Source organism: Episyrphus balteatus, chromosome 2 (assembly GCF_945859705.1).
Source record: "Episyrphus balteatus chromosome 2, idEpiBalt1.1, whole genome shotgun sequence".
Taxonomy (NCBI): Eukaryota; Metazoa; Arthropoda; class Insecta; order Diptera; family Syrphidae; genus Episyrphus; species Episyrphus balteatus.
The window spans coordinates 28,362,808-28,386,089 of record NC_079135.1 but is presented as its reverse complement, the minus strand read 5'-3'; the positions used below and the strand labels follow the sequence as shown (position 1 = coordinate 28,386,089).

At 29.9% G+C, this 23,282-nt stretch overlaps 1 long non-coding RNA gene and 1 other non-coding gene across 2 annotated transcripts; both read right to left on the bottom strand.

The window, feature by feature from the left end:
• Positions 1–2,794: 2,794 nt before the first annotated feature.
• Positions 2,795–2,867, bottom strand: Trnaa-agc (transfer RNA alanine (anticodon AGC)). Its single transcript has one exon. It is a non-coding gene; the product is annotated as a tRNA-Ala (tRNA).
• Positions 2,868–13,115: 10,248 nt separating this feature from the next.
• On the bottom strand, positions 13,116–22,827 carry LOC129912601 (uncharacterized). The gene is made up of 3 exons (XR_008771864.1): positions 22,707–22,827; positions 14,294–14,639; positions 13,116–14,231 (listed from the first exon to the last, which is right to left on the bottom strand). It is a non-coding gene; the product is annotated as an uncharacterized LOC129912601 (long non-coding RNA).
• Positions 22,828–23,282: the final 455 nt, after the last annotated feature.

Below are 23,282 nucleotides of genomic sequence, written 5' to 3'. Positions count from 1 at the left end.
GTTAGATAAAACGAGGGTCGGGGATAAAGAATACCTGCGCGTTTATCTCAAAGCATTTATCCCAAACTTCTATTTGATAAATGTGGGCAAATAATTGCCTAATTTATGCGTACTTAAATAACTGACTGATATGAGGAGGGGGAATAAAACCTACAGAAGGGAGAGAAAGGTGAATGTTTAGATTTTTAATTGTCAAAAGGGATTACAATTTAATGTTTCCGGTTAAAAATTATTTAATTTTTTTTTATTCATGTGTGTTCGTACAATTATGACATTAGTGTAAATAGAATTAAAGTCAGTCTTGTTTGTGTTTTTTTTTTTCAGACCCTTTCTTGATTATTAATACGCAAATTAGTTATGAATATAAGAGTAGAATGTTTTTTCAGGGATGAAGTTGTTTTATTTTCTTAACAAATAGACTCGTGTTGAACATTTTAGTATTTTTGAATACAAACAGTTGGTAGAGAAATCCATTAAATCGAACCACAGCTGGTCGATTCTGGGAGTATTTCTCTTATAAATCATAAGTAGAGTATAGTCTTTAATAGCACAAATCAAAAACAAATTGTGACAAACAATTTCGGCTTAAAAATTTGGCAAATGTTGAATAGAAATATTGAAAAAATAGATAAGGAAATTTCGTGTAGCACCCGAAACGGGTCTTTTTTTTATAAATATCTCTTTCATTTGGTACCATACAAAATCATTTTTTTTTTTTAAAGATATTACAAGATGAAATGTGTTTAATGAACATTTAATTGGATTCATTTAAATAAGTTACCAAAAGCTTTTAAATTATGTGTACAAATGTAGCACCTATGGAACTGCCAATGTATTTGATAAAAAAAAAAAATATTGAAAATATTATTAATCAACTCATAAAATCAAAATTTCAAAAACATTTATCGACCCATTTTTTAAATTTAAAAAAATCTAATTTTTTTTTTTTTTCAAAGTTTTATAAAATACGGAAGTCAAACGCTCCTCTGAAAAAAAATCGTTGAAATCGAGAAAGTTTTTTGTGATAACACAAGAAAAAATTTAATGACAGGTACCGCTAATACCGGTATACATTTTTTTTTTATGTCTAATAAATTGATGAACACTGGCTGCATTTCATTTTTTTTTGTCATTGTATGTTTTTATTTTTTCATTTATGTTTTCAAAACTAGAAAGTTCAAGCTTTGAGCCTTTTTTACTTGCGATATAGGTACTATATATCAAGTTATGCATTCGTACAAAAAAAAAGTTGAGATAACATTTTTCCATGACATTACGATGGTAGACAATGCCAAAAAAGTGGGTCTTGGAAGTCCGTCTGTCAGTCTGTCTGTCTGTCTGTAAAAGAAGCTACAGCCTAAACGGATGGACCGATTAATGTGAAACTTGGTATGTAGCGTTATTTGGCGACTCTCCAGAGGGGTTTTTGGAATTAATTTTTTTGGACCAAAAATAACGGTACTTGTCATATACCAATTTTAGTAAAATTGAAATATCTCGAAAACGGCTCCAACGATTTTGTTTAAAAAATTCAAATGTTAGTTTTAAGCTAAGGTCTATCTTCCAATGAAAAAAAAATTTTTGAAAATCATTATTAACGGTACCTGCCATAGAACCGTTTTTTTTTAAATCCGATTATTTCAGAAACTGTTTATTCGATTTCAACGAAACTTTTTGTGAAGAAGCACTTATATAATTTATATATAAGCCAAAAATAAAATTTTGAAAAAAATAATTTTTGGATTTTTAAAAAAATTTTGAAAATTTTTTTTTGAAAAATCAAATTTTCGAAAACGGGATATTGAATATTTTTGAAATTTTGTTTTTAGATGTTGATTAGTGATTTCTACAAAATGGCATACCAATTTTATATTAAAACTTTTTTTCCAAAAAATTATTTATAAAAAATTAGTTTTTTAAAAAACGGCTCTAACGATTTTGAAAATTTTTATTCTAAAAATGCATGTTAATATATCAATCAAAACTGCATACTTGTTTTGGAGGGCAATTTAATTTCAGATTTTATTTTATTTTTTTTTTTTAAACGAATTTTATTTTTTTCCCAAATTTCTATACATATAAAAAGTCTTAAAAATTTAAGCAACTTTAACTCTAAGAGCAAGTACGTGCGAACCCAGTCGTGCAATTTATTTTATTTCAGTGCGACATAAAAAACTCAAAAAATTTTGATTTTTTTTATCCTTTGATTTTTTTCCGCTAGTTTGTTTTTTAATTTCCTACGTCCGTAAACTTTACAGTTTCACAGACTACTAGTTTTTTTATTTAAAAAACAGGTACGCCGTATTTCTGACTTTATACAAAAAAAAATTAAAAATAGGTACAAAAAATTAATTGGAGATACTTCAACATGACACATAACATAACACATTTTTAGCTAGCTGATCAACCTACTCGTCAATAAATTATAAATAATTTACTGGCCCTATACAAGTGCACTTAAATAAACTTCATTTTTCTTAATACTATTACTTTTCGGCCTTTAAACTTTATTAATTCTTATTTATATTTCATGGAAAATAAATTTTTATGATAAGTGTATCTTACTGTTAAAACAAATCTACAAACTACATACATTAAACAAATGAAAACTGCTTTAACTATTTAAAACTACTTAAAAACTAAAACAACCAGAGCAGGGCTATTTTTATTTATTTCAATTAATATAATTTAATATGTAATCAAAAAATAAATGATTGTTTTATAAAAACAAAAAAAAATCACGATAAAATTGTTAAACTAAAAAAAAATATATACCAAATAAAAAAAAAACTCTTGGAGATGCGGGGCATCGATCCCCGTACCTCTCACATGCTAAGCGAGCGCTCTACCATCTGAGCTACATCCCCATGTGAAAATTGCGTGCCAAAATGTCAGTAAGACAAACATGAAGATCTTAGTATCTTATTTATAGAGTGTGGTAAGTAAAAATAAAATAAAACAAAATAGATTTTTTTTCTGTTGATATCAAGGTCTACTAACTTAGTTTATGCATATAAATGTCTTGTGTTGGAATAGGTATAGTAAAATGGTGTTATAGTTTCGCTTTGCAAAAACATAAGTATGTACATACAAATCATCATGTGCTCCGTATCAAAAACAATTACTAAAATAGTAAAGATGGAAAATTGGAATTAAATATTCAAAGCACATACTATAACTTATAAATTATAATACTTCCAGAAATTCTAGCTTTTATTTCCATTAAAAAGAAGTAACAAATTATAATTTTATTCAAAAAACAAAGTTTGTAACACTCTTGAACATAAGACAGAATTTTGTTTACTAAGAGCTGCAATCAAGCGATTAATTGGCAGCATTAATATCTCAGTATGAATTCAGTTAATTATATAAATTTTAAGTTGAAAGATTTTTTCGTCTGTTCGCGAAAAAAAGTTACTGATTTTTGTTTTTAAAAACAATAAAATTCTTAGCCCCAAATTCACTCTCCATTATATTTAAAGGCTCCATTGAAAATTAGAAAACTGTCAAAGCGCATACAAATTTTAAAACTTCCCTTTTTTAATGGCGAATTTAAATTTAATGGAGTGTTTTAAGGGTTTTTCGAGAGTCAAGTTCCTAAGTGGAAAAAACTACATATTTCAAAACAGTAAAAAAAAATTCCCTAACTTTTGCAGATTTTTTTTTTGACGCTAGATGGCACTATACGAAGATTTAAGTTTCTTCTCATGTGAAATAGATTCATGTTGACTTATGAGGTTTTTTTTAGATATAGCTTTAAAGTAAAAATGTTTGATAGGGTTCTTATCTACATGAAACACCGTTTTCAAAAAGCTATAAACCATCTTTCTAGGACTAGGGGTTTAGTCCGGACATGCATTTTTTTTTATTTGTTTAAGCAAATAGGTAGTATTAAAAAATAAAATAAACCAAATTTTATGACTTTTCGTCAAGAAATTTCCGTGTAAATAATTTTTAACACCAAAAAGCATCAAATTTTATTTCAATATTTTTTCTTTGTTGTAAGAAAAAATTTAAACAAGTTATATTATTTTAAAAAAAATAGTTTTTGAGAAAATGCTTCATAAAAAAAATAATCAATGTTTGAAAATGCGCCAACAGAAATATAATATACAAAAATAAAAAAGAAAAACAAATTTTTTTTTAAGTACATAATCTACATAAAACTAGGGTGAGATAGAGTAAATTTATAAATTAATTGATTAAAATGTGCAAATTTATACATACGTGTACAAAAATTTATTTTTTGAAATTATTTTTTTTTTTAATTAACCGAGCAAATTTTTATGAAAAAATAATAATAGAATGCATCACACCCCTTTTTAAATACCTTAATGAATAATTTTTGTTTGTTTGCACTTTTTTGTTTCATATAAATAAAATAAAACATATTCGTATGCTATCTATACTTTTAGAAATAATTTTACTTGTTTTTATCACAAGACAACATCAACACAAAACAATTTGTTTACCACAATACAAAAATGCCAAACAAAAATTTTTCTAAATTAAGTGCAATCGAGTGTATTAATCCAATTGAATTTGTTTTGAATATATAATACCGTTAACTAATGCAATCGAATAACAATAACACATAAAAAATAAAATCAAATGCAATGTTTCGAAAAAAAAGGTGTCTCATCAAAAAATTTCACCCCTATCGTGTCACAAATATAATATCGAGGGTGGAAATGTTGCACACACATATCAATTTGATAGAAAATCCTTTTTTTATATATTTTTTTTACCATACGTCTGTGAGCCTAATAAATCATCATACAAATCAGATTATGGGATCAGATACAAATACATTCGAATATAAATATTTTAAACAATCAACAATTCATAGTATTTGCGCCTAGAATGTGTTTTTTTTTTCAACCTTCTCTTTATGTTTTGTGGTATTAAAATTGTTGGACTAGAAAATTTCAACACACAAAGGATTCTAAAAAAGTCTGATGATGAAATATTTTCATTCGAATGATTTTCACGCATCAAATGTGAATACGAAATGAGTGCCGAGTGTGTTGAATAAAGAGCCTGCAGCTAGTGCGAAATTAGGGTATAATGCTGATGTTAACATGGTACCTTGGGGTAATATCCATTCCAACATTGAGTTTGTGCAATTTAGTTCTAAATATCGAAACATTGAAAGATACCTACATAGATTAAAGGTTTTTCATGAAAAATATCATTTGTTTGCTTAGTTCTTTACCAAAGCAATATTTAAAACAAAAAAGTGAAAAAAATTTAAAAATTATATTTAGTTCGAGCTTCCAGTGGCGTACACTCCCTTGGGGCAAGCGGGGCGGCGCCCCGGGGCCCCCCACCGACCCCAGGGCCCCCACTGGAAACAAGAAAAATTATAATTTTATCATAAGGCCCTAAAAAATATTACTTGAAAAATCTTTGCAACCACAAATAATACATTAGGGGCCCCAAAAAAGCAAAAAAACAACTTCAGGGCAGGGGCCCCAAAAGCCTTTAAATAAAAAAAATTGTTTTTTAAATTCAATTACATTTGTTGATAGATAACTGAATATTACTTTAGGAGCCCCAAAAAATATGACTTCGGGGCTCCAAAAATATTATATGAAGGGTCCCAAAAAATAATTTTTCAGGAACCCCGTAAGTTGAGAGGCAATCAAATATTAATTTGGGGGCCCCAAAATCTATTACTAATGAGCCCAAAAATATTCATCAAATTTTCTGATGGCATGACAAATATTATTTGAGGATCCTCAAAAGCTATTACTTCAGTGGTTCAAAACAAACAAATGGAAAATTTAATATCAATTCAGGGGCCCCAACATAAATACATCAGGGCCGAAAATAAAAACATTACGTTATTGGTGGCATTCCGAATATTACTTCAGAACAGAGGCACCAATACCTATTAATTCTTGGCTCCAAAAAAATTATATTATATAATTATATTATATATATTATATTTTATAATTAATAATTAATAATTTTTCAGGGGCCCCAAAAGAAATAAACTATGTTTGATGATGGAAAATCAAATGTGTACCTACATATTACTTCAGAACAGAGACCCCAAGAACTATCAAATCTAAGCTAAAAAAATTTTTATAGAAATTTGAAGTAAGTATAGCAAAGTGCATTACGAACATATTAAAACATTAAAATAAACTTAAAAATAAATAAGCCATACAAAAAAATGTATGGCGTATACGCACTTTTTTTTTTATATCTAAGGGGCCCCCAAATATCAAAGGGGCCCCAAAATTTAGTCTTGTCCCGGGGCCCCGGCGACTCAACGTACGCCACTGCGAGCTTCTATTATTTTTGGATTCAAATATTTGAAACCATAATATTCATCCTAATTTCGATCAATCTAATTTGCTCTCATCCATTAATATTTTTTCTTTTTGCAGAAAATTACAAACAATAACGTAATATACCCATACTGAATATTTTTAAACTTTTATTCAAATCCACAAAATTTACCCGTAATTACAGCAATAAACATCAGCCATTGCCTTTTCCACGAAATTAAAGATTCAAAAATTATACCTAACGATATTTGTAAATGTCAAACGGAGGATAAATAGGCAATCAACTTTCAAGTTTTTTTTTTTTATATTTCTATCTCTGCTTCTTTGTAATCCAATTTGAATCACAAAATTTTCCTAAAATTTCCCCGTAATTCAATACCCATTCCTCCAAAAGCAAGAAAAAAACAAACCAAAACGAGGAAAAAAAAAACAAATTTTTATTTTTATTTATTTAGGAGCCCATTCGGCGAAACCGTAACCGAAACCGACCTCCAATGATGCTGATGATGATCCTTCGATTTGTCCCATTCTACGGTTCATTTAGTTTGCCCAGTAGTATTTTGTTTAGCAATTTTTATTCTTGCTCCTTGCAGGATAATTCCTGTGGTTGAACAGGATTATTATTTTCGGTTCTCTTTTTCTGCTAGATTCGAAATTTTTCCAAGCCATTGGATGGCATTTTAGGATGTCTGAAAGCTTAGCAAACAATACAAACAAAAAAATAAATATAAATATCTCGTCCGGTTTCGGATCTTCCTCATTCCTAAGTATAAGTACATGTGTATTTTGTATGTCCTACAATCAATGTCACTATAATGAGCACTCAGATGGACATCATCCCCAATGAATTGTTTGAATGGGAGGGGTTGGTTTGGAAGGTGGTTTTCCTCCTCCCACCCCCCAATTTGAAAATGATGCAGACAATCAATCTTTGTGTGTGACATGGGACGTGGCCAAATAAAAATCTTTTCATTTTCTTCTACTGGAAAACAACTTCACACAAACACACAAAACAAAATTTAGCATCCTTGTCATCATAAAAACCACAAGATATAGAAAAGAAAGGTATGTGTACAGAGGAGACGACTTAAACGATGCCAAAACAAATAAAACATCCTTTTTAGGGAATTTATTCCACAAAGATTGTTTTGTTTAGATTTAGAAGATTTTTGCCAGGATCACACGACGAAGACGACGAGACAAATACGCAGTCATTTGTTAGGATTTTGTGCAAAAAAAATTTTCATACTCGTCGTGTCATCGATTGTGTTGTGTTATTCTTATTTGATATGATTTGTCACAAAAAGGACTCATAAACTTCATGTCTTTAAATAAAGTCATGGGAATGAAGATGGAGATGAAAAAGTACGGTGCGAAGACGTTTTGTGTTGTTGTATGGGGTGTATGAATGTGTGTGATGTGTTTAGGTGGTGTAATGATATTTGTTTGACATCTCTTGATATTTTTGATTGCTTAGCATAAATATTTTTGAATAAAAGTTTTTGGTGTATATTTTATGTGTCGTCGTGCATGATAAGTGTCACTTCTTAGGACTTCGTATTTGTTTTTGAGATTTGCAAAAACATCTTATCGAAAAGTCCCAAGTGCGTTGATTGGATTGATGATTTTGGCTTATCGGTTTTTTCTAAGTTTTTTTTGTTGAGGTTCACCAAGGGTTGACTTGTAACGTAGAACTTAAAACAATGATAATTTGTAATTTTTGTTTCAAAACAAAGATTTCAATAATTTTATACCTAGTCAAAATCATGGTGGTGGAAAATTTTACTTCTAGGATTTTTTTAAATAAAAAAAACATAAATATAATGGTTTTTTTTTTCTGATTTACCGAGTAAAGTTATAGGCATGCATATAGAAATAAACTTGTTTTGGTAAGAAAAATATTAATTTTTGTTTTGTTCCATCTAATATATCTACCCAAAAAAGTCAATTATTTTAAGGTATTTCTTCTTTTTTAACACCAGGTATACACAATATTCATAATTTTGTACATGTCTTTAAAAAAAATTTAATAATTTCATTATTTATATTTTAATAAAAGTTGTCCCAACAAACATGACGCAATGTAAACTTTTTAATTTCTCTAACGTAAAAATGGTTCTGCAAGAAGTTTTTAAAGTTTAATATATTTTTTATTGAACAACTATTATAATGGATAATAATTATATTAAATGTATGTTAAAAGTAATTTTTACTTTCATTTATAACCGTCATTCCGGGAACGTTTGTTTTGGAATATACTTAGATTAAGCAGAGCAGAAAAAAATTTGAAAAAAAAAGTATTTGGTTTCGAAAAAGTTACGATTTCTTGTATTAATATTTTTTGGCGTGAAACAAAATGTCGCAGGATAACAACAGATACAAATTTTAATGAAATTACATATTAATTATAACGCCAACTTGAAATTATATTAAATTCCATTGGCTAAGTTCCTGATTAAGTTAAACTACGCATATTTTGCGTTTTTAAGCGACTTCCCAGAGTATCAGGAAAACTGTACCGGAAATATATCTGTTTAAGATACTATTTTTTTTTTTCTAGAAAATTGCTCCTTGATAACACAATTAACTAAGGAATACAAAGTTAGATACAACGTTAATATAGGTGCAGAACTAAGTCCACGAGAACTAAGTCCACTGAGGGACTTCGTTCTCATTCAGTGGGAACGAAATCCACTTTAGTAAAGTGGTTTTCTTTCCCATTCAAGGTGGGATTGAATTCCACTCTCTAATGGGAACCTAGTACACAATCTAAAAAATTTAAAGAGAATTTATTTTCAACAACGATTTTATAACGAATAACGAAAGTAATCAAATAAGCGTGATTTTTCGTAAAAGTAGGTACTTTTTAGTCCCGATTTTTTTTCGGAATTAATATCCCACTTGTACAACCAACCAACTTGGCACCAATAACAACAATTTTTTAACTAAACTGTGCCTTGTCCAGTGGATGTTAATTCCAAATTAAATGGAACTTGCATCCACGGGGGTTAGTTCCGTGTGTGTTACACTCTTTTCAGTTTCTTGAAAACTGAATTTCGAAATGAACTGCTGATTTTCAAGATTCTGTAAAAAGTCAAATTAAAAACCAGCGACTCTTTTTCTTCTTATTTAACTTCTTCTTGGTGAAATGGGAATTAAGTTAGTAAGTTAAGTTAGGCAACGAAAACCACACGTTTTTTCCGGAATTAGATTCCCATCTAGCATGGGAACTTACTCCACTTTACTAAAGTTGGTTTCGTTCCCATTGAGTGGGAACTAACTACCTCAGTGGACTTAGTTTAGTTCCCGTGGACTTAGTTCCCCGCACCGTTTATATAGGCTGTATATAGTATAAGCACTAACAATTAAAGATATCAAATTTTAGTTTAATTTTTTATTTCTTATTAAATTTAATCAGAATCGTATGATTTACGAAACTGTATCATTTTAACCAAAAAAAACATCTGATCAATAATCAATTTAGATAACACATTTAAAATAGAAATTATTTGTTCCAGTTTAATTGTAAAAGACAATGACTTTAAATAAATTACTTTTCTGAAGAATTTCAATGACACGCTCAAGGTAATAATATGCCCTCAAAAAGTCTTTATTATCTAATAAATTTAACAAATTAACATTTATTTAATTGAAATCAAAGTTGATAAGACAACCAAATAGAAAAAAAAATACAAATAGAACAGATAATCAATTTTGATTTGTTTTAACAAATTTAATAATTAGAAAATAAACTGACAATTATTTAGACACCAAAAGCTAAGTCCCTACGTGCGAATGTTTTATCGGTTAAATTAACTTGTCTACTCTTTATTTGGGGCATTTATAAAAAAAAATAAATATTCATACCAATTACAATGATAACACACCCAAGTTTATCAAATTTTGGGGATTATTTTTGTTATCAGCTTTTTAATTAATTGAGAACGTAGGTACTTTTTATAAATATACAAAAAGTTGTTAAAAAAATATGATTTAAATTGATAAAGCGATTTAAAATATGATAAATAGGTGATGAACGATTTTCATAAGGTTTTTACAATTTAATTATTATTATCGAAACTATCACTTGATGAAGAAGTGATTAGTTTTTGCTTGATCATTTTAGACCGGAAAGTTCTATTTTTGAACTTTTATTCATGCTGTGTTTTATTTAGACATGGAAACAATGTTTAATGTTTAAAAGGGCATATTTTTTGGACTTAAAGGTGCAAACAAAATACATTTTTTTTGCATTATTTAAAAATTGTTTGAATTTTGTGATACTTGTATGAAAAATATTTAAAAAATTATACAGGGTGTCCCAAAAGTAATGGATCAAACGAAATATGCTGATAGGCCAACTTTAGGGCTCTCAGAATTAGGTAACTTGTTCATCCCAAATCCTTACGGTTTTCGATTTAATGCAGTTTTTGTGAAATTTCGAAAAATCCCGACTTTGCAACAGTATTTTGCTTCCTCCGCTCACAATTGATTTTTGTTTTTTACAATTCTTTCACTAAAACATTGCCTAATAATAAGAAATAATTAATTAATCAAAATATTTTTCATTTCATACGCCATTTTGCTGCAAATTAATTAACAGTTCCATGTTTTATAAAAACTCAATTTCTTTCTTTTATTTCAGAGCAACACCCTGAAAAAAATTTTTATGGTGTGGCACTAGTTCATTATTTTGAAAACTTGCCATGTTATTGCAGTTTTCAAAAATGTATAAAAGTTTCCAAAGTTGAAGTTAGAACTGAAGATATTACAATTTAAAAGCAACAAAACAGGGTTTTTCAGAGAAAAATAACAAAGAAAAATAAACACATTTTCTCAACTGTTGTTTGTTTATTTCCTTTTGAACAAAAGCCTCGATTTTTGTTTGTTATTTTGCTCTGAAAACTTCTGTTTTTTTGCATTCAAATTGTAATATCTTTTGTTCTAATTTCAACTTTGGAAATTATTATACATTTTTGAAAACTGCAATAACACGACAAGTTTTCAAAATAATAAACCAGTGCCACACCATACAAATTTTTTTCAGGGTGTTGCTATGAAATAAAAGAGAGAAATTGAGTTTTTATAAAACATGGAACTGTTAATTAATTTGCAGCAAAATGGCGTATGAAATGAAAAATATTTTGATTAATTAATTATTTCTTATTATTAGGCAATGTTTTAGTGAAAGAATTGTAAAAAACAAAAATCAATTGTGAGCGGAGGACGCAAAATACTGTTGCAAAGTCGGGATTTTTCGAAATTTCACAAAAACTGCATTAAATCGAAAACCGAAAGGATTTGGGATGAACAAGTTACCTAATTCTGAGAGCCCTAAAGTGCGCCTATCAGCATATTTCGTTTGATCCATTACTTATGGGACACCCTGTATATTGTATATGGTACAGTAGTTCATTTAACCTAAAAAATATCCCTAACAGTTTGTTACACCATTGTAATATTTTACTTGTTTCTTTTATATTTTCAACTGGTTTGGATTTGTATTTTATTCTTTAATAAAATTGGGAGCCTTATCTTCTATGAAATTTAAAAAAGGAAACGAAAACAACGAAATGAGTAAGAATGTCCTGAAATACGTAGCTAAAATGAGGCATTAGGAATAATAGTGGGTAAAGTCCATTTGTCTACAAAGGACAAAATGTCTGTTATATTAAATGTTTTTTTTTTTTAATAAAATAAAAGAATTAATTGTAAGACACATTAAGCTAATGGATTGTAAATAGTTTTTTTTCTTTTTCAAAATATCCTTTAGTTTCTTAACCAGAATTTCCCAAAATTGGGTATTATGCACAAAATTCAAATGGACTTGACTGCAAAACTTAACTTTTTTTTATCAATTATTTCTATTTTCGTGACCTTCTTTAATAAAATAATAACAACCGACACGTCAAAGAAAAATAACGAATTAGACCTCAGCCCCACATAGGAAATAATTTCTTGATATTTATTACAAAAGTTTTGACTTTCCTGAATCTAAATCTGTTGTCAGAAAAATTCTGGCTCGTACCATTTTTTTTAAAAATGATTCTATTTTATTACATTCGGTTGATCTTGTACAAAATTAAAACTTTTTATTGTATTCAGCTAAAATTTTGAAGGCTTTTTTCCCACAATATGATCTATCATTTGATACCAAATATGTCCTCATTCATTCAGTTTGCGGTCATCCTGAACTATGCCGCCATTTTATCATTGAAAAATTTCACATTAACCTATTCTGTAACCTATTGATATACTTAAACAAACTAAGCAAGCACCAAAAGAAAATAATGTTTCTCCTTTGTATTATACTCTGGTGAAAATGGTGAAATGATTTCGTGTCTACAAAGTGTTAACTTACTTCAAGATATCTCGGAGAAAAAAAGAGATATTGAGAAGATTGCAACTGAATTTGAAAGAAAAAAAAAACAAGTTCTTAAACAAACATTAAACAAAATTGGTTGAAAAAGATTACCTTAAGTCAAAATATTGCTTCGAAAACAACTTGACGTGCTAGAGCAATTCTGACTTCGGATTCGGAATCAGCATACCAAAATCCTTTAGAAATGTATAATTTTAAGAGATTAGTTTGCAGTTTTTCAAATATCGGAACTCGTCTCGGCCATGTCGAATCAGAAATATTCGTTGCAATAATTAAGCTGCGTAAAATTCGTTAAAGTGATTTTTGTGATAACGTCAATCTAAAAATATATTTTACTATTACAGCCAAACTGTCAAACACGTCATGTAGTTTTATTGTTATAAATCAAAAACAGTATTTCAATTCTTATTAATTCATAGTTCTATAGGCGTGGAATTAAATTGGCAGTTCTTTTTTTTTTTTGTATTTATTAACAAAATCCGATAGTTTCGATTTAATTATATTCCGTCAGCTCGATTAATGTCCAATTAATATTAAAACGACTATACACATACGCTGCTGCGGTAGGTTAATAACAATAAATTGTTTATCAACTCAGTCCCGTATATAGTTTATGGCCTCTCCAGTCATATTAAAATACCAACCTGTTCATCGCTGGCTTTATTGCCCCAAATATACGCCACTTCACCTAAAACCGCACCAACACTGTGCATGTTTGCACAGATAACACCAACAAAAGCAGAACTCAAAAGCTCCTTTCATGCATATACCCGAGTTTGTAGGTATATATGAATTAATCTGTAATTATACTCAATTCAAATGCGCCTCCGTTGTGTTTTATAAGCCAATAAGCCATAGAGCCACCTGTAATATAAATAATAATAACCTCCCGAGGAATTTCCAATTTGCACGCAATTAGTGACACAAATTACCCTTCCGCTTCCGCTTGAAAATAATTAAATTGCTCGCATAATTACGAAAATTTATGACCATTGGAGCTCATGGTTCGCGCGATTAGGACAACCGCTTCTACACGGCTTTTGGCCTTTATGCCTTAGGCCAATCGATGACAAATAATAATTAATTTTCACCTATTTTTTTGTTTTCATTGGTTTTGTTTTCATTTAATTCACAAATCGATTGCCACAAATATCTCTAATCTCTGCTAATAGCTCCAAGGACCAATACAATTTTATCAATTTATCAAATCACAAATCAGGAGAGTGGATTTACCTCTCATGTGTGTTTTTTTGATGTCAGGATTTGAAGAAATCTCAACATTTATTTCATTCACTTTAGTGTAAATCCTTTGTTTGAAAGGATCACTTACCATATTTTGGCAATAAAAAATATACTTTTAAGGGTTGTCATCTACCGCCCACCCACTTATAATGCCATTCAAAAGGGTAGCCTTTTTTCCTCTCTATTTCAGCACTACCATTTATTTCCTCTGATGATGTTAAAGAAGAAGGGTGCCATGTTTTTTTTTGTTATATTTTTCTTCTTCTTTTTATTCATTCATTCTGTATAACTCCAAACATCGCATCACCCTAAAATCAATTTAGAAGATCCTTATTCTGTTAAAGTGTATAGAGATGAGAGGGTAACATACACTTGAGCATTTGTTATGGTGGCCGAGGTAAACGGGGGTCGAACAAGTCGAATTGTAATCTGAAATGGAGGCCAATTTGTAACGGCAGTTGGATGTCAGCTATATAATATGCTATATGGGAAGGGTTTTCTTTTTTTCTTTTTTTTTACTTTTTGAGATTTCAGATGTGTCGTAAATCACATAACAATTTGGAAAATTGCTGAATATTCTGTAAGGAATTTCTTTGCAGAGTTCATGTTCAATTTTTTAAATGGAATTTGTGAAAGATTACAATTGGAAATAGATATCTTGACCTTGTTGGTTTCTTTTTGTAAGAAATTTTGATCGCTAGTCCTTATTCTAATCTCTGTAAAAATATGTATGTGGTTAAATATTTTTAATTTGATTAAGGAATTGAAATGTTTTGAATGCAGAGTTGTCCAGTCATATTGTATTTCAAGTGGAAAGTTCTAGTAAAATTGTTTTTGATGGCCAATTTATGTTTGGAGCATCTTATGACAACTGTAAAAATTACTGGAAAGCGCATTTTTTCTTGTTATTGGTTTATTTTTTTTTTCTTCAAAAGTGACATTTTCTTATAAAAGCAATTTTATTAGATTAAGAGAGGAGAAAATTAGATTTTCCTGACTATTTGTACGATTTATTATTTTCACTCAAAATAGCGTTGAAAATTCATAAAATCAGTAGAATAAACATAAACAATTCGTAAGCTTTGAATGCGAATTTGAATTCAGCCTAGGTGTAACAATTACCAGCTCTATACGGCGTTTGTTCCTCTATTAAATAATACACATATTTAAAATAATTATATCCCTTTCAAATTTAAAACAATGAGCCGTATGCATAAAAGGTAGCATATGCTTTTACTAGTAAATTTTAATAGTATTTACTACTTTCCATATGCATAAAAAACATAGTAAATGCTGGAAAGGTAGTATTTACTAGAAGAATAGTATTTACTAGTTTTGGATGAATTTTTATAGTAAATACTGGTTTTGATATGCATAAAAAACTAGTACGAACTTTTACTTTCTAGTATTTACTGGTAATTTTTCAAGTTTCTAAATACCAACTTGAACATTTACTAGTAAAAACTTTCTCATGTTAAATGTTATTTATCCTCTTCTTTAGTTGGTCTCCTGTTATTAAAATACCAGTGTTGGCTTGAAACTCAGGAATAAACAATTTTAAGGCTTCCGCCTTTGCTTTTTTTTATATGAGGCTGTTGAGATTTGTTAATAAGTACGGCATACTTTTCTAGTATTTTAACAAACTCTACTTCTACTTTTGCCATTTTTTAACTTCGAACACTCACTTTTAAACTCTTAAATTGTGTTGAAAATTAATTTTAAGTGTATTCACTCGATGTTGTAGGTATATTTGATTTTTTTTATTGAATAAGGAAAATAAATTTTCTCAAGTTGAAAATTAAACGAAACAAAAAAAAAGTATACAATTATGATTAAAACAGTCAAAGTAATGCAAAGTAAAAATAGCAAAGTAGATTTGAAATAGTGAAGTAAATTATGTGTACTAAAATTAAAATGCTTTTTTAGGCATTTGTTCTAAGCGTATAAAACTTAACCGCCTTAAACACCAGTTGTTATTAGCCCCGTTCCATTGGAGGTGGTAGTTTACTCGTGAGTAGAAATCTAGTACAACAACTACACATTTCTATCTCCTCGAGTAGAAGATCAAGTGTTAATTCTAGTACTAGTCCTACTCATGAGTAAACTACCACCTCCAATGGAACGGGGCTATTATCAACAAATTGTAATACAAAAAATTGGTTACAAAAGAAAGAAATTATAGAACGTTAAAAATATAGAACAAAAAAAAAGCAACAGCATTTATGTAGGTATCTAGTATATACTATTACTTTCAGATGAACTAGTAGTATTTACTGGGATGAATCCAGTATTTACTACTAGTTTATACTAGCTGGTAGAAACTAAGGTTTATGCATACCGAATGTAGTAAATACTATTAGTTTCAGCTTCTACTAGTACTACTAGTATTTACTATAAACCTTTTACTACTAGTAATTACTTTTTTTATGCATATGCCTCAATAATTTGTATATAGGGTTCCCCATAGAACCTTTAACTTTTGAACAGTTTTTGGACACGAATTTATTTTTGCTTATAATGTATGTCTAAGAAGTGGTTGCTAAGAACACTATTTTTTTTTTTTTAACTTGTTTAAGCAAGAGTATTTTATATAAATTTGACGGAAATTTTATCTGCGACAATTGTTTAAAATTGACTTAGAAAATCTACTACACTTTTCTTAGCGTTACCTAAAAAATTCGACAATGATAAGGAAACAAAAAATGTTGAAAATTGTTACAAAAAAGAACTGTATTTTGATAGATTTTGTTCTAATTTTGTTTAAAACCATTTATTAAATTTAATGTCAGATTAGTTCTGGTTTTTAAAGCTCATCAAAAACAGTTACTGTTTTTTTTTGTTGCAAATAATGATAAACATTGGTAAATAAAAGCAGTAATTTTTTCGATTCAACTTTATTTAGAAAGAACAAAAAATAATATATCTCAACTCGTATCAGATATGATTTTGCAACCAAAAATAAAAACGTGGCCACTGTGCAGCGTCTTTAGTAGAGCTGAAGATCAATATTGAACAAAGAAAATGCGCTCGTGTCGTACGAAATGCGTAATCAAGTCATCGAAATTTGTATTCAACCAGCACAAAAGTGCCGTGGTGGACATATAAACGATGTCAAAATTGACTGCAGGTACCATTATTTTAAAGTTTAAACTGTTTTTTAATAAAACATGTTAAACTGATAATAAGTTTATTTTGAGACTGGATATAAATCATAATATTCATTGTTCAGAACAATCTTACACTGGAATGATTTTCGAAATAATAATTTTCTTTCTAAATTGATCAAAAAACCCGAACATCCACAAGACCAACGGACCAAAAACTTAAAGGCATAGAACTCATGATTTAATCGATTTATGTACACAGAGAAAAATATGACCCGCTAAAAACTAACAGATTGCCATATTGTTTTACCGTCCATACATTTCATAAGGAAATCTTATTAAAATCAACGATTAATAAGGTTTTTTTAAGGAGATTTCTTATTATTTTTATAGAGAAAATCTTATTAAAATTTGACTGAAAAGTTGATTTTTTTTGCAACTTAGCACTAGAACAAAAATCGCGATCAATATTTTCATGGCAGGTTGGTTCAGGTGGTAAGGTGGGCGACTAATGATTTGAAGTCTCCAGTTCGATTCCCAGCCTGGTCATCTTTTTTTTTATTTGTTTGCAGATTTTAAAACAATAAGGAAAACCCGATTGTTTTAATAAGGTTTCCTTCTTGGATGAAAACCATAGAGAAATCTTATTGTTTTTGTTCTATTTTATGTGGTCTATTTTTCTCTGTGTACTTACTTATTAGTTAGTTTACCCGACACATCCAAATATAGAACGTAAGCGCTCCTATTCTAATCTGATTACTTAAATTCATAATGAATTCTTTCCTCGAGTCAGCATTTCATATTTTTCATATTTACCCAAAACTAATTGCTCTATGAGTTGAACCTATAAATATCCAAGCACAATTCCTCTCATTCCAACAGCCAAATCCTGCCATCAAGATGGTACGTACGCCAAATAGCACAACTAAGTATAGGGATGAGCAGAAGGACCTCCATTGCAGACAAAAAAAAAAAAAAGAATGTATAACTAAATAAAAACAAAAACAAAAAATAAAACGACTACGAGAAACATATTAAACACTCCTCAGTGCCTTAATTAAGAGCCATAAAGGACATACTTACACAGAATATCTGAACTAAAGTAGGAACTAAGTGCCTCTTTCATATAATTAGCACAGGAGATGATGATAATGATGATGAAGGAAGATGAGAATGAAGGAACGATATAGGGGAGAATGGGGAAACTGTCTCTCATACACATACACACAGCCAAACAACAAATACAATTTACGGATGAAAGCGCCATTAAACTCCAGTTGACAAAATGGATGTGCGTCGCAGGAAATGGCAAACAACATTCCCAACTTAACTATGATCATCCACCCACTGATTCACTCAGTTAACAATTCAACCCCTATTAGGACATAAGAAGGACGATTTTCCACACATCAACTTGCTGTTGAAACATCCACCTTACCCTTAATCTATTCAGTAAAAGTTTTTTTTGTTTTTTTTTCTATAGACTGAAAAAGAGCTCTAAGCTTAAAATCAACGATGAAAAGAAAAATCTTTCCTAAGGATACATAGTTGGAGTTGGATGGTGGGGGTGGTAATCAAGGACATTAAAAATGGCGTCCATATTCAGTGGTAAGAATTATTATAAATGTTGTTGTTCCTTCCGTTTTGTGTACAGTACTGTATGTCTAGAGGGAATTTTATTTTTATATCTCAAGTAAACTGTGATGCGGGAGTTGGTTTTTACCTTTCCTTTAATTATGATGCTCAGAAAGAGCAACAGAAAAAAACTTTTGCTGGAGTACATTATGGTCGGGGTAACGTGAGGTAATTAACTTTTACTAAAAGATGTGTTTTTTTTGCTTTGGGCGGAAGAAGAAAATGATTTACGAAGTTGATTATATGAAAACGAGGGAGATATTCCTTCATTATATTGTGTATGATTTTTTGTGTAAAGTCTTAAACAGTACAGAACGATTTTGTTACACTGTGCCAGCAGACTATGACTTGGGGCGTCTAAGCCGGAACCAATTATGTTGAGAAGGGTGTTACATCATTAAGATTAATATTATATCTTCATTTTATAGTTTTAAAATTTAAGAATTTTGAAAAAGTTTGTGAGGTGAATACAAAGGCAGTCGGAAATTCGAAATGCCACATGCTTGCACGCCATTTTGTGCTTTAAAAAAACTCGTTACTTTCATTATATTTTTCGGATCGTTTAAATTTTGGTATCTTTTCATTAAAAAAACCTTCAAATACTGATTAGATCTCGAAAATCAAGACTTGTTGACACGAGATTTTGTTAGATTCTTAAGGTTTGCTTGAAAATTGTTAAAGAAGATATTTACAAAACTTCCAAGGTAGAATTCTATTTGTCTGAGTATATTTAAAAAAAAAACTTGACAGGAGAGCACATTTGTCATTTTCTTGTTTTTCAACGTTTAATAACTTTTTCAGTCTTATGGAAGAATCGTGAAAAAAATACCTTTTTCCGTCTTGAACACAGAAAGATAAAAATACAAGCTATCCGAAGAACTTGTTCATAAACAAAAAAATAAAGATTAACATATCTCCTAAATATTTACATATAAGAAATTCATATGCAAAAAAAAAAAATACAAACGGTGATACTCGATTATCCATCAAATTATCTGCCATCTACAAAATTATCACATGTTTGTTTTTCTTTTACTTGTTTTTTTCTGTGTCCACATATTCGTTGATATTCGAAGGATGAGTACCTTCTACATAGGTGCGATTAAAAACTCCGCACATCCTCAAAAGCGGGAATATTTCCTATCAATGAAGGTAAATATTTGCAGTATTTACTCAAACAGCAACAAATACACACGCACGTGAATGTGGAAGCAAAAATAAACACAGATTGCGCTAATGGCCGGTACTGTTCCTGTGCCCATGCCCAACCTATATGCGTCTCTCTGGATGCACTCATATCAACTCGGCATCGGCATCAACATCAGCACAAGCATCGGCACATCAACCGGGACCATGTTGCAATTGGCAAATAATCTCTCGTCAATTGAATAAATTGCCACTCTCGGAAATTATCCAAACAATATATGCACTACGTATATGATGCACATTCAGCAGTAGCAACAGCAGCGGCATGAGTAAAGTCCCACCTCCAACTCGATTCACCGCATTCCACCACCATGAAATACTCTTTTCCGGTGATTGCTGAGAATCATGACCAGCCAACTGCGACCAACAGTCGCAGCTTAACTAGCGGTTAGTGCTAACAAAGTTTTTAGGCTTCAATTCATATATAGAGGCAGCAGTTTTCCCAAATTGGCTAACACGATAGATATCTAGTTTCTCTGATTAGTTTTCAATTTGGAATGCAATTGGAATTCCTCGCAAAAGTTACACGAATGACCAACGTGCAACGTGAACGTTATATGCATTTACCATTTTCACCATTTACCACTCACCACACCACATTCATCGTCATCATTGTCATATCGTTGCCAACGAAGCTAAGCCCGTCACCGCTTCAGTGAGATCAATTTATTTGAATAATTGCGCAAATTGTTGGCACAAGGATATCATCACATAGCTTTTATCTATTGATTTTGAAATTATGAGAGTAAACAAAGTCAACGGCATAGGAAGCCTCCTTCTTCATTCCAAACCATGGATGGCAGAGATGCCGATGTTTATGCCGATGATGTTGTGTTGGTAGCAATGGGTGTCATAAATGGAAACGGCAATGGAGAAATTCTCTCTGATGTTAACGACAACGATAAATGATAAGGGGTAGGGAATGGCAAGCGGGCGGGTGATGACTTTTGTTTAGATTTTCAATTAAATTGTTTGATTGCATTCAGCAATCATGTTTTGGTATAGGAAGTCATTGACTAAAATAAATCGGATTTTTGTAGTCAGTATAATAGATTGAAGTGTACTTAAAAGCTTCTTAAGACTCAAAATATAAAAAATTGAAAAACAAAGAGCAGATATCCATGGAGCCCGCCGTAAATCATAGTGATGTTCATAGCTTTTTTTAACAAAATGCATTTTTAATGGACTTTATTTTGGAACAAAACCACTAGACTCTGCAAGAATTAAAAATGAAATGAAAATGAAAAAAATTCACATCTTATACATCCAAATCAAGGACCCATAGAAGATACCATATACCAATCATTTTATATTACCACCCAGACCCACATAACTGCTGTGCGCCTTTGACTATCATGCCTTAAAACAAGCAACCAATAATTAAAAAAAAAATCTAAGCTTATGGAACATGATCTACGGTACTTTTCGATGCTGGATCTCATATATCTAGGATTAAGACAATCTGACTTCTCTGAAAATTTGATTGCATAAAAAAAAAACATTTTAAAGTTTGAAAGCAAGAATCTTCACAGTAAGTTCCTGGGATAATTTTTTAAGAATAAAATCTCCTACTCCAAAAAAAAAATGAGCTCTATTACGTTTACCAAATCAAGAAGCAGACTTTAAATCGATCTTGTAACTAGGTTTCAAATAATCTTAAACTACAAAAATTAATTTTAATTCTTACCATTTATGACTAAAGGTAAAACACACATTTTGTTTAAGATTTAACCTGGTACAGGTTTTTCGTATCACAAAATGTATGTTTTTTTTTTTTTGCAAATTTGTGATTGACTTTTTTTTCATTATTGTTTTCCTCATACGAATAAACTAATAAAACACTACGTTTATCACACATTTGTCCAAGAAAATTTTCCTCAAAGTCAAAAATTATCATGAGTAAGAAAAAATGAGCAGACTTTAAAAACTAATATCTGAGCAATCAATTAAGATATTAACAATTACAAAGAATAACATTTCTCTTAAAAATCAAGACCTTTTATCATTAGTATTAACGAAGAAATTAAAATTTACATGAGTAAAAGCATACCAAAGTAAGAGTTTTCTTAAATCATCGCTCAATGGTATCAACTTTACAGATAGAAAGTTATTGTAGAACAATTTTTTTATTAGAATGTACGCAAGAATCACCCCCTAAAATACTATTACCTTAATCCGGCACACCCTGTACATAATATCAAAAATATAAAAGTTCTTGCACTAACCTATTTCGAAATCCACACCTTTAATTTTGAACCTTTCTGTTTTTTAATTCACTAAATTTTTGATTGTCAGTTGAAAAAGTAATAATAAATTGATATTTTTATGAAGGTAAATGATTTCAACCACTCCTCTTGGTAAAAAAAGGGAGCGGGTCATAATTCTGCTTGTCAAAATTCTGTACGACAAAATTCTGTGGGGTCAAAATACTGTAAGACCATAATTCTGTACGTCATTATACTGTAAATACAAAATTCTGTACGTCAAAATACTGTATGAACAAAATACTGACATGCAAAATTCTGTTTTGTAAAATTCTGCACGGCAAAATACGATATTTTTTTACAGCATTTTTACAGAATTTTGATATACAGAATTTTGATGTACAGAATTTTGAAATACAGTATTTTGACCAACCAGAATTTTGCTATACAGAATTTTGACTTTCAGAATTTTGTTCGTACAGCATTTTGCACATACAGAATTTTGACATACAGTATTTTGGCATACAGTATTTTGAATACAGAATTTTGTAACATACAGAATTTCGACCCCAACCCGTAAAAAAATTAAGGGAAAATTAAAAATGGAAATAGAAACAAAATAGAAATTCTTTACCTGAGATGCATCGCTTTTGAAGCTTGGTATTTAGTTCTTGCAGTTAGAGCTTTTGTGATATACATATGTACGTCTACGATGATGCAAACATCGTTCTTCCCTCGTCGAGTTCCACACAAAAAATTTGTTGTGTACAATATAATAGTCTATATTCTATATGTATAAAAACTTGAAATTGTATGTTTTGTTTGTATTTTGCAAACATAAAAAAAATCTGACGTGGAACCCTATGAGGGAAATAAGATTTTGTGATATTAAATAATTAAGGTTGTGATAACTGAGTATTGAGTCTAAACTGTTCGTTCAGTGAAGTTCTAGATTTGAAGCTCTTAATTTGGAATTCATGTTTCTTAATTCATAAGCAGTTCCTTATTCAAAGCATACGTGTTAATTCTCAATGGAATATCTGCAAAAAAACAAAAAAATTGAACAGTCAATGTTACAAAATAACCTTGTATTTTTTTTTTAAGAATGTATTTACGGAGTCATAACTACACAACGGAAAAATTAAATTTTATATGATCACTTGTTTTTTTTTTAATAAACTTTAAAAAATGATTCAAATATTGGAAAAAG